Raw genomic sequence first — 13670 nt, forward strand, 5'->3', positions numbered from 1 at the left:
GTTACAAGGTGGGGGGAGGAGAGGGAGGGGGTTGGGGGAGGGGAGGGGCACAAAGATCATGGCTTTTCAGCATTTGCCATATTCCCCCCTTAATCTATAGACAGACAGCAAATATTTACGTATGGTGTTCCCACTATAAAGACTGCTGTCTTAGGGACAAATGCTGATAAACAATTTCAGCAGTTCCTCCTTCTTCAAAGACTTATATGTAAACATAGAGCTCCATGTTTCATAGGACATACTCAAGCTCACTCCATGCTCCCTGGAGCTTTAGCATAAGGGAATGCCCCCCCCTTTTTTTTTTAGTATTTTTTCTTTTATTTATTTATTTTTTGTATATTTCTGAGGATGGGGATGGGGAGGCAGTCAGACAGACTCCTGCATGCGCCTGACTTGGATCCACCTGGCATGCCTACCGGAGGAAATGCTCTGCCCATCTGGGATGTTGCTCTGTTACAACCGGAGCCATTCTAGCGACTGGGGTGGAGGCCATGGGGCCATCCTTAGTGCCCAGGGTGGATTTGCTCTGGTGGAGCCTTGGCTGCGGGCGGGAGGAGAGACACGAAGAGGAAGGAGAGGGGGAGGAGTGGAGAGGTAGATGGGTGCTTCTTCTGTGTGCTCTGGCCAGGAATCGAACCCGGGAATCCTGCACACCAGGCCAATGACTCCGACGGGTCTACCATATCATGCTTTTTACTTAAAAAAAAAAAAATTTACATTTCTTTTGAATGCTGATGAACAGGAGACACCAAATCTTTTTCGCCTGCAAACTACTACCTTCTTTATTAGACCTAGCTAATAACACTGTTCTGTCTTTTTTCCAAATAGCTCCAGATATATGGAAAAGATTTATATAGGCGGATGGGGATCCTCAAATCCCTCAGCAAGATCTTCTGAGAATGGCTCTTAAGATACCTAGAGGCAGAAAAAACCCAATAGAGATCAAGGGGAACTACCAGCTTTTAGGATACACCCTTAAAGGCTCCAACACCCCAAAGGGGTCTCATAGGATGCCATCTGGGTCCTGCTTCAATAGTGGAAAGGAAGGTCATTGAGCTAAAGCCTGCCAGGCTTACACGCCTCTGCTGTGAGGATACAGGGACACTGGAAGGTGGGCTTCCCCCTCGCTCCTCTAAGGGAGGGTTCAGTCTCTTCCAGCCCTGCTCCAGCCACCTATGACCTAACCTTGCCCAGAAAGCTGGGGTTTGCCACTGAAGGCTGAAGGTGCCCAGGGCCGTCGACCCCATCTACGACACTGTGGACGAGCCTAGGGTATTTCTTCCAAGAAGCAGGTAAACTGATCTCATTCACACAAGGGCCACTTAACTATGTCTTGCCTGAATAGTCAGGTTTTTTATTCTTCCCTCAAAGATCTCTGTTGTGGGTGTTGATAGTCCTATTTTCTGCTGCTTTGCTTAATATATAGTGTTTCTTTATCCCTCCTACCTCAATGCCCCACTCATATTTCAGGTTGGGACCTACTCTTAATTTAGAGCTCTCTTTCCTCCTTTTGCCAACTTGTATTATGAATTTACCTCTGCCACCCAGCTTAGTGTATCCCAAGGTTCTCTTTACCAGGCCACAGTCACAGAGCTCCAGGGAAAAGCAACCTGGTCTCAACTCTCCAGGCAGAGGAGAACAGGAGCTCCATATCCACGCATGCTGCAAATGGCTTTTTCCAGTCTACCTGAATCATTACCAGCTAGAAGCAGCGGTCATTGGGACTTGGACATGAGCTGCAAAGTATAGAATGGTTACAACAATTCCAGTGCCATGCGGACTTTTCCTGTGGGGAACTTTCCTGGACTCCTGCTCCCTGTGACAGCTCCTAACAGACTGAACTGTGGTTGGGGTGCATTTTTCAGGGATTTGGCATGGTGATGTGGTCAACTTGGACTTGGGGAACATGTTAAGGACACTACTCATTTATGGATTCTTGCTGTATTTGCCAAGAGTTTGCTTAAAGGCTCTTAATCACGGTAAAAAAAAATAGAGGACTGGATGAAGAAGATGGGACACATATACACCATGATATATTATTCAGCTAGGAGAAATGGCGACATCGGATCACTTATAGCGGAATGGTGGAGTCTTGGTAGCATTGTGCGGGGTGAAATAAGCGAATCAGAAAAAAACAGGAACTACAGGATTCCATACATTGGTGGGACATAAAAGCGAGACTAAGAGGCATGAACAGGAGTGTGGTGGCTATGGGGGGTGGGGGGAGGGAAGGAGGGAGAGGGGGAGGGGGAGGGGTACAGAGAGAACTGGATGGAGGGTGGCAGAGTACGATCTCTCTTCGGGTGATGGGTATGCAACAGAACTAAATGACAAGATAACCTGGAAATGTTTTCTTTGAATGTATGTACCCTGATTTATTGATGTCACCCCATTAAAATAAAAGTTTATTTATAAATAAAAAATAAAAAAATAAAAAAATAAAAATAAATAAATAAATAAATAATAAAAAAAATACCTGTATTGGCATTTTTTTGTGGGTGGTTACCATTAGGTTATTTTTTAAAATTGTCATATTTACAAGAGTCCATTATCTTATGAGTGCTTCTCCACTCCATCCTTCTTTGCTACTGCTTGTCTTCATCCTCTCCCCTTTTATGTTATTATTGTCACAGATTATCCTTGTTTTTATTGTGATCTCATTGAAGCATTTACTTTTAGCTTTGATTTGTTTTGTTCTTTGTGTCTGGTCAAATAACTGCCTTGAGTATCTCCTGAAGTGGGCATTTCCTAGTGATAAATTCCCTCAGATTCTGTATGTCTGTAAAAGTTTTTATTTCTTCTTCATATTTGAAGGATAACTTTGATGGATATAGTATTCTTCACTGGTAATTGCTCTCTTTCAGTACTTTAAAAGTGTGGGTCTACTCTCTTCTGGCTTTTAGAGTTTCTGCTGAGAAGTCTGATGATAACCAACTGGGCTTTCCTTTATATGTAATGTTCTTCTTTTCCCTAGCTGCCTTGGAGATTCTTTCTTTGTCACTGATTTGTGACAGTTTTATTACGATGTGCCTTGGAGTAGGTTTGTTTGGGTTGAGGTAACTTGGTGTTCTGTTTGCTTCTTGGATTCAAGGCTTTAACTCTTTCCACAGGCATGGGAAGTTTTCATCAATTATATGTTTAAATAGGCTCTGCATTCCCTTCTTCCTATCTTCTTCTTCTGATATACCTATTATTCTTATATTGCTCTTTGTGATGGAATTAGACAATTCTTGTAGAGCTCTCTCAGTTTTTTTTAATTTGTGAGTCTCTCTCTTCTTCTCTCTGTAGCATCTCTAGTTGCCTGCCTTCAATGTCACTGATTCTCTCCCTTATCTGGCCTGTTCTATTAGCTAAACTTGCTACTTCATTTTTCAGTTTATGTGTTAAGTTCTTCATCTCTGGTTGGTTCTTTTTTTTTTATTATTTGATTTATTCATTTTAGAGAGAAGAGAGAGAGAGAGAGAAAGAGAGAGAGAGAGAGGTGGAGCAGGAATAATCAACTCTCATATGTGCCTTGACCAGGCAAGCCCAGGATTTTAAACTGAGAGCCTCAGCATTCTAGGTCCATGCTTTACCCACTATGTCACTACAGATCAATGTTTCATTTTGTTTTTTATAGTTTCAATCTCCATAATGAAGTACTCTTTTTCATTAATTTGTTTTTGAGCTTATTAAAGTGCCTATCAGTATTTTCTTATATCTCATTGAGTACTTGTAGAACTTTAATTTTGAGTTCTCTGTCATTTAACTCCAAGGTTTCCATGTAATTGAGATTTTTTTTTTCCTGGAGATTTTTCATTATCTTCCTGAACTATGTCTCTGTCTTGTGTTCTATGATATTTGATTTCTTTTTCCTTGATGATATTTGAGAGTGGTATTGTTAAAAACTCTAACAAGAGACAATTAAAAAATAAAAACAAAAAATACAGTGAAAAAATAAAAATTCTAAAAATAATTAAAAGTAGAAAAGAAAAAGCTGTAGAAAACAAAGAGCAAGAACTAAGGAGAAAAAAGGAAAAATGAAATCAAATACAAACAAAACACCAAAAAAATCAGAGTAAAAAATATAAAAATTTGAAGAAAAATGAAATTCATGAGAAAAAGAGAAAAAAACAAAAAGTATAAAAGGGAAGAAAAAAGTAAAAGAGAAGGTATCAAAAGTAAAACACTAACAAAAAGTTAGGAATAAAAAATATAAAAACTAAGTATAATGAAATTCAAATGAAAAAAAGAGAAAGAAAAAGAAGAAAAAAATGAGGAAAAGCAATTTTTTTTTTCAATTTTGAGAGGTTACTCTTTTCTTTTTCCAGTAGGTGTTGCTGTACTACAAGTTTTGACTCTGTCAGATTCTTGGGTAGAACCCCACTAAGACATTGCTGTAATGATGTAGGCAGGGCATCAGTCGTGTTGGTGGGTGGAGTGTGTTGTGAGGGCTTTACAGTTTCAGCTCTACAGCTTTCCAGCTTTATGGCTTTGAAGTTTTACAGCTCTAGCAATGAAAGTTTCATGTCTCTGGGCTCTCCTCTCCACATCTCAACAGACCAGGGGATCAGACACAAAGCACCACTGCCTCTCAAGGGAGAGAGTGGTCCTAGAGAGTCAGGTGTGGGGGGGTCTCCCACTCTTCCTACTACAAGGGGAGGGAGGCGGGATTTGGGAGGCTGGGGGCACCACACTTTGGTCTTCTCCGACACTATGCAGTGTGTGGGCCCCAGGTCTAGTGTGGGCTACGTGCTTTGGGCCAACTGTTTGAGCACCACAGGAGCTGAACTCCATAGGCTAAGTGCATGCTGAGCAAGCATGTGCCAAGTTCCGTGTGAGCCAAGCACCATGAACCCAGTGCATGCTGATTAAGCAAGTGCTGCAGGCTGTGCTCCACCAAGTGCCAGCCAATCACAAGCAGAGCTGAGCAATGCAGGCAGACCACGGGAACCCAGGTTGTGACCCTGCGCTTGGTTGTGCCTGATTTAATTCAGTTCCTTCTCTCTGCTCCTCAATCTCTCTGTCTCTCCTGGCTCAAAACAAAACCAAAGTGGCCCTGGCCGGTTGGCTCAGTGGTAGAGTGTCAGCCTAGTGTGCAGAAGTCCCAGGATCGATTCCCGGCCAGGGCACACAGGAGAAGCGCCCATCTGCTTCTCCGCGCCCATCTGCTTCTCCACCCCTCCCCCTCTCCTTCCTCTCTGTCTCTCTCTTCCCCTCCCTCAGCCGAGACTCCATTGGAGCAAAGATGGCCCGGGCACTGGGGATGGCTCCTTGGCCTCTGCCCCAGGCGCTAGAGTGGCTCTGGTCGCAACAGAGCAATGCCCCAGAGGGGCAGAGCATCGCCCCCTGGTGGGCAGAGCGTCGCCCCCTGGTGGGCGTGCCGGATGGATCCCGGTCGGGCGCATGCGGGAGTCCGTCTGACTGTCTCTCCCCGTTTCCAGCTTCGGAAAAATACAAAAAAAACCAAAACAAAACCAAAGCCAACCAGCCCCCATCCCTCAGTTTATTCAGCCCTCTGGCTTCTCTCCTTTCCAGAACCCACCATGAGAGCATTTTATCTCCCCCCCCCTTTTAAACCCATCCCACTTTCAGTCGCTTCAGTGTGCCAATCTTTCTGGCACTGCTGTGAGCCCAGATGAGGTTCCTTTGCTGTATTATAGTTGCTCAATTTGTTGAAATTTTAAGGGGAGAGACCAGGAGTATCTCTCATGCCGCCACTTCTCTGATGTCACCTCTTCTGTTCCTTATGACTCATTTCTAATACCATTGCAGGGACTTTGGCAGCAGACATCAGTGGCAGCCCCCCCCCCCAGGGTACTGTTGAAGAACAGCATCTGTATTGGCAGTGAGAGGGCACAAACCCCCAAGTTCACCAAAGGAGACTGCTTCTGGCTGAGGAATCCCTGCCAATTCAGGTGGAGCTTCGGGAGCCTGGCAACAAAGCCTATTTATTAACTAGCTAAGAAAGAATGGACATTACCGTTTGAAATAGTGCTCATCATCTGGCTCAGGGTATATTTTTGGTCTCCTAAAACTGGCCAATCTATTTCTCCACCTATTTTTTCTTTCTTTAGCTTTTCACATACAGTAGGACAGGATATTCTGCCCCAATACAAACCTGCAATGACTGAGTGATCTGAGACATACCAGACGCTAAAAGAGATTCAACTCCTCCCCCCCCCAAAAGCAGCTCTAGATTGGAGGCTATTATCTCAATCTTCTTTCAATCAAGGTGTTCTTGATTTTGCTTTGAATTTCAATTTCTTTAATTGGAGTTTTTGAAAAAGAAAAAAATAAAGAATAGGCTTGTGGGAGGTGTGCTCAGGTTGCCAGAGAAGGCTGCCAGTTTTCTACATCCTGGTGACTCCAACAATGTAGGGCTCAGGAGCAAGAAGGGTCAGAAAGGACCAGTGAGGGGTCTAAGGTCACTCATGAAATAGCTTGGTTAAAGGAGAGAAATCTCTAAATGTAACAAAGAACTTCCTCACGAAGTATTGAAAATTCAATTAGGCACACTTTCCAAAAACAAAGGCAATATTCTATTCTATTTTTCACTTTTTTTTTTTTTGGCAATGTAAAATGTGCAAATTAGGAGATAACAGAAGGGCCTGACCTGTGGTTGCAGTGATAAAGCATCAACCTGGAATGCTAAGGTTGCATGTTCAAAACCCTGGGCTTGCCCGGTCAAGGCACATATGGAAGTTGATGCTTCCTGCTTCTCCCCCCATTCTCTTCCCCTCTCTCTCCCCCCTCTCTAAAATGAATATATAAAATCTTTTTTTTAAAGGGAGATAACAGAGGGAATTTTCAAGATGATTGTTCATTCAGCACCAGTCCTGTGCCAGTACATTGATTGTTCTTGACTTATGCTTTTCTGGATGTCTCAAGATTAAAATCAATTTAAATCCCATTTTTTACTTTGTGTTTGAAGATATTATAACTTTATAATATCAAATATTATAACTTTAACTTACTGAAACATAAGTTAGAGTGGAAAAATAAAAGCAGATTATTTTTATTGGAAGTAACCAGTACTGATTTTAATGATTAAGTAGAGAGATGGAAACAAGAAACCTGTCTAAATGAATAAATTTACTCTCTTTAGTAAAAGCAGAATGAAACACGTTCCAATAGTCAAACATCTGACAGGAGCTGGCAACACCTGAATACATTTGACTACCCACCGGGCAACTGCGACATTCATCACAGCCAGAATTTTTAATATAATAGAAGATGATCTGTAATTACCAGTTAGAAATATCCTGTGAAATATTGGAATTGGAGTGGTGAGGCTATTCAGGGGAAATCACCATTGACTAGTAGATTTACAATAGCTACTATGCTTAACTTTCAAAATATACCTATACGGAGACCACTAATGTTTGTCATTTAAATGATGGACTAAATTATATTTAATGTGATTTATTTTCCAGTACCTGCTCGATTTATCCTAACCCATACATTCACAGTATTTGTCATACATTTTAGCCAAAGTACTAATTCATTTTTTGTTAAAAAATATTTAAATGCACAACAGCCTGGAACTGAACAGGCTAATCAGTTTTACAAATCAAAATAGTACCTTGTAAAGCTAAATTGCATGCACCTCCACACACGAAGAGTTAATCTACTGAAATGTTACATCAGGCCGCTTTTAAGATGTTCCTAGGGAAGCTTCTTGTTTATGTTAACTTACAGAGTTATGACATCAAGCCACTTCTTATCTATGTACAACTTCACACACACACTAACTGGGCCCTGCTCAAAGGTCAGAGTCTGTTTATCACATCTGCACCCATTATATTAATTCCTATCCAGATGGCATAACTTTATTTAATTTACTTCATTAATTTTAATAGTATATCTTAATTACTTTTGTATATCTTCCATATTTTTATATTTCTATATATTTAATTACTATAAAATTATATTACTACAACAGTACTCAAGCCGTATAAGCCTGCCCTCAAGCCAGTGACCTCGGGGTTTTGAACCTGGATCCTCTGCATCCCAAGCCGATGCCTTATTCACTGGGCTACTGCCTGGTCAGGCTGTATACAAGCTCTTCAATCAGATATATAATTTATAGCATTTCTTCCAGGTTGTGGCTTGTTTGTTATTCCTTTAACAATGCCTTCATTGAAAGCTTGTGTGTGTGTGTGTGTGTGTGTGTGTGTGTGTGTATTAGAGACAGAGAGGGACAGAGAGGGACAGACAGAATGAAAAGGAGATGAGAAGCATCAGTTCTTCATTGCAGCACCTTAGTTGTTCATTGCTTGCTTTCTCATATGTGCCTTGACCGGGGGGCTACATCAGAGTGAGTAACCCCTTGCTCAAGCCAGTGACCTTGGGCTCAAGCTAGTGAGCCTTGCTCAACCAGATGAGTCCTCGCTCAAGGCAGTGACCTCAGGGCTTCAAACCTGAGTCCTCTGCGTCTCAGTTCATGTCTCTATCCACTGCACCACTGCCTGGTCAGGCAGCATTTCTTGATTTGTATCATGAGCCATCCTTTTTAGACTTTTCAGACTGAGCTAGCTTAAGGGCATGAACTGTAAGTTATTCCTTCTATGACCTCAGCATCCAGTACAAAGCCTGACACATAGGAGATCCTCACTTGAGTATCCATTTTTCTTCTGTTCTCTTCACTACTCTTTCTTTTCACAAGATCATATTTTGAAAGGAAAATTTCTCATATTAACATAATTTTGGTGTCTAAATAGTATGTAGGTTATTTTAATTTTTATTGAAATATGATTCACAAACCATAAAACCCTTTTAAAGTGTACAGTTTAGTGATTGTTAGTATATTCATAATATTGTGTCATCATCACCACTATCCAATTCCAGAACATTTTATCACACCAAAAAGAAACCCCATACCCTTTAGAAGTCACACCTTATTGTCTTTGGCCCTCCTACCCTGTTCCTGCCAACTACTAATTTACTTTCTGTGTCTATGTAGTTGCCTATTTCAGACATTTAATATAAATAAAGTCCCATGATTTGCCAGTTGCAAGCTGGAGACCCAGGAAAACCACTGGTGTAGTTCATCCTGAGTACAAAGGCCTGAGAACCAGGAGAGTCATTTTGTGTCAAGGGCAGAAGAACAATGTTTTGGCTCATACAGTCAGACCAGAAAAGCACATTCTCCCTTCCTCCACCTTCTTATTCTTTTCAGGCCCTCAGTGGATTAGGTGATGTCCATGCATTTTGGGGAGGGCAATCTGGTTTACCCAGTCCACCAATTCAAATCCTATTCTCAGCTGGAACACTCTCACAGACACATCTAGAAATAAATGTTTAGCTAAATATCTAGGAAGCCCATGATCCAGTCAAGTTGACACATAAAATTAACCTTCACAAAGTTCATCCATGTTGTATCATGTATTAGTACTTTATACTTTATTCCTTGTTATGATTAAATAATATTTTATTTTATGAGTAGACCACACTTTTATTCATTCATCAATTGATGGGCATTTGCGTTGTTCAGCTTTTTGGCTACTATACATAATAACGCTATGAACATTTCTATAAAATTTTTGCTTTAACATATATGACTTTAATTATCTTAAGTATATACCTAGAAGTGAAATATTGGGGTCATATAGTAATACTCTGTTAAACGTTTTGAGGAACTCCCAGCTGTTTCAAAAGCAGCTGTACCATTTTACATTACCATTAACAATGTATGAGAGTTCTCATTTCTCCACATTCTCTCCATCATTTATTATTACCTGTCTTTTTTATTACAGCCATCCTAGTGGGTGTGAAATGGTTTTGATTTGCGTTTTCCTAATGATTAATGATATTGAGCATCTTTTCATGTGTTTATCAGTCAGTAGCTGATTTAGTCTTTGTCTAGTGATTTTAACATCTGGGCTTCTTCAAGGACAGTTCCTATTAATTACTTTTTTTCCTCCTGTTTATACTTTCTTGTTTCTTTGCTCACCTTGTAATTTTTTGTTGAAAACTGGATATTTAAATAATAAATTTTGACAACTATGGAAATCAGATTGTCCCCCTTCCCAGAGTTTGTTGATGTCACTGTTTGTTATTATTTGTTTGTTATACAACTTTCCTGAATGCTAAAGTGTGTGCCATTTGTCATGTGTGGCTACTGAAGTCTCTGCTCAGTAAGCTTAGTGTTCAGGTAACAATTGGACAGAGATTTCCTTAAATGCCCGGCACCTGTAAGTCTTTGCTAAGGGGCTGTGTATGTGTGTTGGGTCATGCCTTCAGCACTCTGTCAGGAAGTTTCCAAGTCTACATTAGCCTTTATTTCTACTTGCACAGACCTTCAAGGTCATCCAGATATGAGAGCTTAGGGCCTTCTCAGTTCTTTTCTCACCATGTATGCACAGAGCCTTGGGCATACGTAGCCCTATGCATGTACTTGATCATCTAGATTCCTAGGAATATGTCGAGGTTTTTAAAGTCCCTTTGGACATTGTATTCTCTATCTTTTTCTTTTAATCTTTTGGCTAGCCTGTTGTTTATTCCAACTTTCTCTGTTATCCCTAGCAGCCACAAAGTTAAACTACTTACATTAATTGTTTTGACAAATACCCATGCAGGGAAAAATTTTCCTCACTTGATCAGTGCCACTCTGATGCATGTCAAATAAAGACAGCTTAATGAATATGGCCTTACAGGGAACCACCAGACAAGTCAAATGATGGCAGTTCTCTGGGAATGAGGCTTTGAAGGGTCCAACTTCATTATGCAACCTCCCATGGGTACCAGGTTGCCAGTTTTCAACATGATTGCAAGCTGTTGGTTTTCAAGTTTAGCTAGAGAGGAGCTAGAGAGGTCAGGTGGGAATAGGGCAAGTTAAAATGCCACAAATATCACTGTTTTTACTGAGAACCATTTTTAAATTTCTTTTTTTCTTCCATTTTTTAAAATAAACACTCCCCAAATTGCTGCAAGCATTTGGTTAATATCTAGAGTTCTGATACAACTGACTCTGATGATTTTTGACAGGTTTCTTATTGCTTTCATGAGAATTTTTTCTCTCTGCCATTTTCTCACTACTCTATAGTTTATTTAACATATTTTGCCTCATAAATAGTGTGCCCTATTACCATATATTTGCATGGCTAACTTCTACTCATGCTTAAGACTCAGCTCAAGGTTCCCTTCCTTGAGCAATGGAACACTCTCTATAAATTAAGGTTGACTCAGAGCTAATTAAGTATATCAAATGCCATCTCAGCTTCTGTTGTTCAGTGAGTGAATGAAGAGAACTGGATCCACACCAGACCAACATTTACTTTTCCCAGTTCCTTCACTTCTTCCCCATAGTCATCCTTGAAGCACTGCCTTTGAGAACCTTGGGCTCCGCAAATCATGGCATGTAACACTGAACTAGATGAATGCTTAGTGAAGATTTTAATAAGCAGATTCAAGTGGTGGGCGGTCAGTTGGGCTGAATAACATCTAGATCCCTTCTAGACAGAAATTTTCTTGAATGAAAAGGATGAACAATCACTCTGGTGATTCATGAGCAAGGCTAATGCTTTCTAGAAAATTATAGAAATATGTAAATCGCTGATATATGCCCCTCCAAAATAATAGCCACTACCTATTAGAAATATGAATTACAAGAAAAATTTTCTTAATTTATTATAAAAACTCTTATGGAGAAATGTTAGCTAAATGAATTTTGAAGTCCATTGGAATACGTGTACTGATACTACCACTCCTTTTGTTGTTTTTTTGTTGTTGTTGTTGTTTTTCATTTTTCTGAAGCTGGAAAAAACAGGGAGAGACAGTCAGACAGACTCCCGCATGCGCCCGACCGGGATCCACCCGGCACGCCCACCAGGGGCGAGGCTCTGCCCACCAGGGGGCGATGCTCTGCCCATCCTGGGCGTCGCCATGTTGCGACCAGAGCCACTCTAGCGCCTGAGGCAGAGGCCACAGAGCCATCCCCAGCGCCCGGGCCATCCTTGCTCCAATGGAGCCTTGGCTGCAGGAGGGGAAGAGAGAGACAGAGAGGAAAGCGCGGCGGAGGGGTGGAGAAGCAAATGGGCGCTTCTCCTGTGTGCCCTGGCCGGGAATCGAACCCGGGTCCTCCGCACGCTAGGCCGACGCTCTACCGCTGAGCCAACCAGCCAGGGCCTACTACCACTCCTTTTGATCACACCTCAGTTTGCAAATTTGGGCAGTTAGTATGAATCTACCTGAACATGTGAGCTCTTTTTTTTGGAGACCACAGCTTTAATCTTTTTAAGTGGGCTGTAATGTTATTCAATAAGTGAATTAATAGCATTTATAAGATATAGAATTTTTTAAATTTGTCATTATTTGATTTTACATAATTTTTTATAGAACAGAACACATTTATAGACTGGTATAACATGTTATGGAAAGGAAAACCTGTTGGCAAAGTAATACCAATAAATAGTTGTTGATTGTGGTACTACTAATATTTCAAGCAGGTATATTTATACACTATTTAGATAAAAGGAAAAAAAAAGTTGACTCATGGAATTATTATGAAAGATACTTATTCATACCTAAAGCTCTAAAGCAAAGCCAAGAGAAATTGAGACTGACAATTATCCCATGAAGTTTATCAATGAAGAAATCTAGCCTCAGTCACTGAAAAGAGAATAAAACACTCCTAACAAGGAATATTTTTGCTTGAATAATTCAAACAATTTCATCACTCTTTTAATTAGCATTATTCATAAAATCATTTAAGTAAGAAATTTTTTAATTAGAACATCTAACTGAGGCATTAAAAAAAGATACATTCCAAAGCAAAATGAAAATTGGTTGCATGACCATTTTTTTAAATAACTTTGTATTCTGAAATAGTTTAAGACTGACAAGAAATTGCAAAAATAGTTCAGAGGTTTCCATATACCCTTCACTCAGCTTCATCTAATATTAATATCTTACATAGCCATTATACATGTCAAAACTAGCGTTGCATAGCTCTTAACTCCTTATCCATGTTGGGCATCAGGTTACTGGAGATCAAGATAAAGGATTTTTGAAGGATGATATTTCTTTGGAAAGAACTCTGGGTGTGCTGTAGGTCCCCTTAATGTCTCCATCCACAAGGAACTGCAGATCTATAACAGATGGGTATTTCTGTTATTTCCAAGAGGCCCTAACTGTCTGAAATACTACAAGGGGTGGGGGCAGCACGTAAGGTGACCACATGGGTTTTGGTTTGGTTTTGGTGTTTGTTTTGTTTTGTTTTGTTTTGTTTTGTTTTAAGATTGGCAGTTTTTACCATTCTCTAATTCAAGGAGAGTATTCAACACCATAAGGATTATTTTCAGGTAACTGAGCTATGACAAAATTTATTTCTCTTTAAGTCTCTCACGAGTACATCTTTTGTTTTTATTTTTGAAGCTCTCTCTTCCCAACTTCATTTTATCAAAACTGTCACTGAAATCTACTTGGGAGAGAAGAGGCTCTGCAGTCAGGTAGTGAGGGTAGTTTTTAATCTGTCTGAACCCAGACCAAATGCCCTCAGGTCTGTGCTCTGGGAGGTCATGCTTTATCAGTGAGCCCTCCTTCCTACCTCACCTGGCTGGCCAACCTCCGACCAACTCTGCATCACCTACATCCTCCCCACTCCACTCAACCTCTCTTTTTGATTTACCTTTTCAGGTTTGGATTATTTCTAGGACTTCTGTATCCTTCAAATCCTAGACTTGGTTCAC

General features: G+C 40.5%; 1 long non-coding RNA gene across 1 annotated transcript in view; it reads left to right on the top strand.

Annotated features, from left to right (window-relative positions):
- LOC136334164 (uncharacterized) overlaps positions 1-13670 on the top strand; it is a 99691-nt gene that overhangs the window by 49752 nt on the left and 36269 nt on the right. The gene's annotated exons all lie outside the window — the stretch shown is intronic.

This window comes from Saccopteryx bilineata, chromosome 4 (genome assembly GCF_036850765.1).
Source record: "Saccopteryx bilineata isolate mSacBil1 chromosome 4, mSacBil1_pri_phased_curated, whole genome shotgun sequence".
Lineage (NCBI taxonomy): Eukaryota > Metazoa > Chordata > Mammalia > Chiroptera > Emballonuridae > Saccopteryx > Saccopteryx bilineata.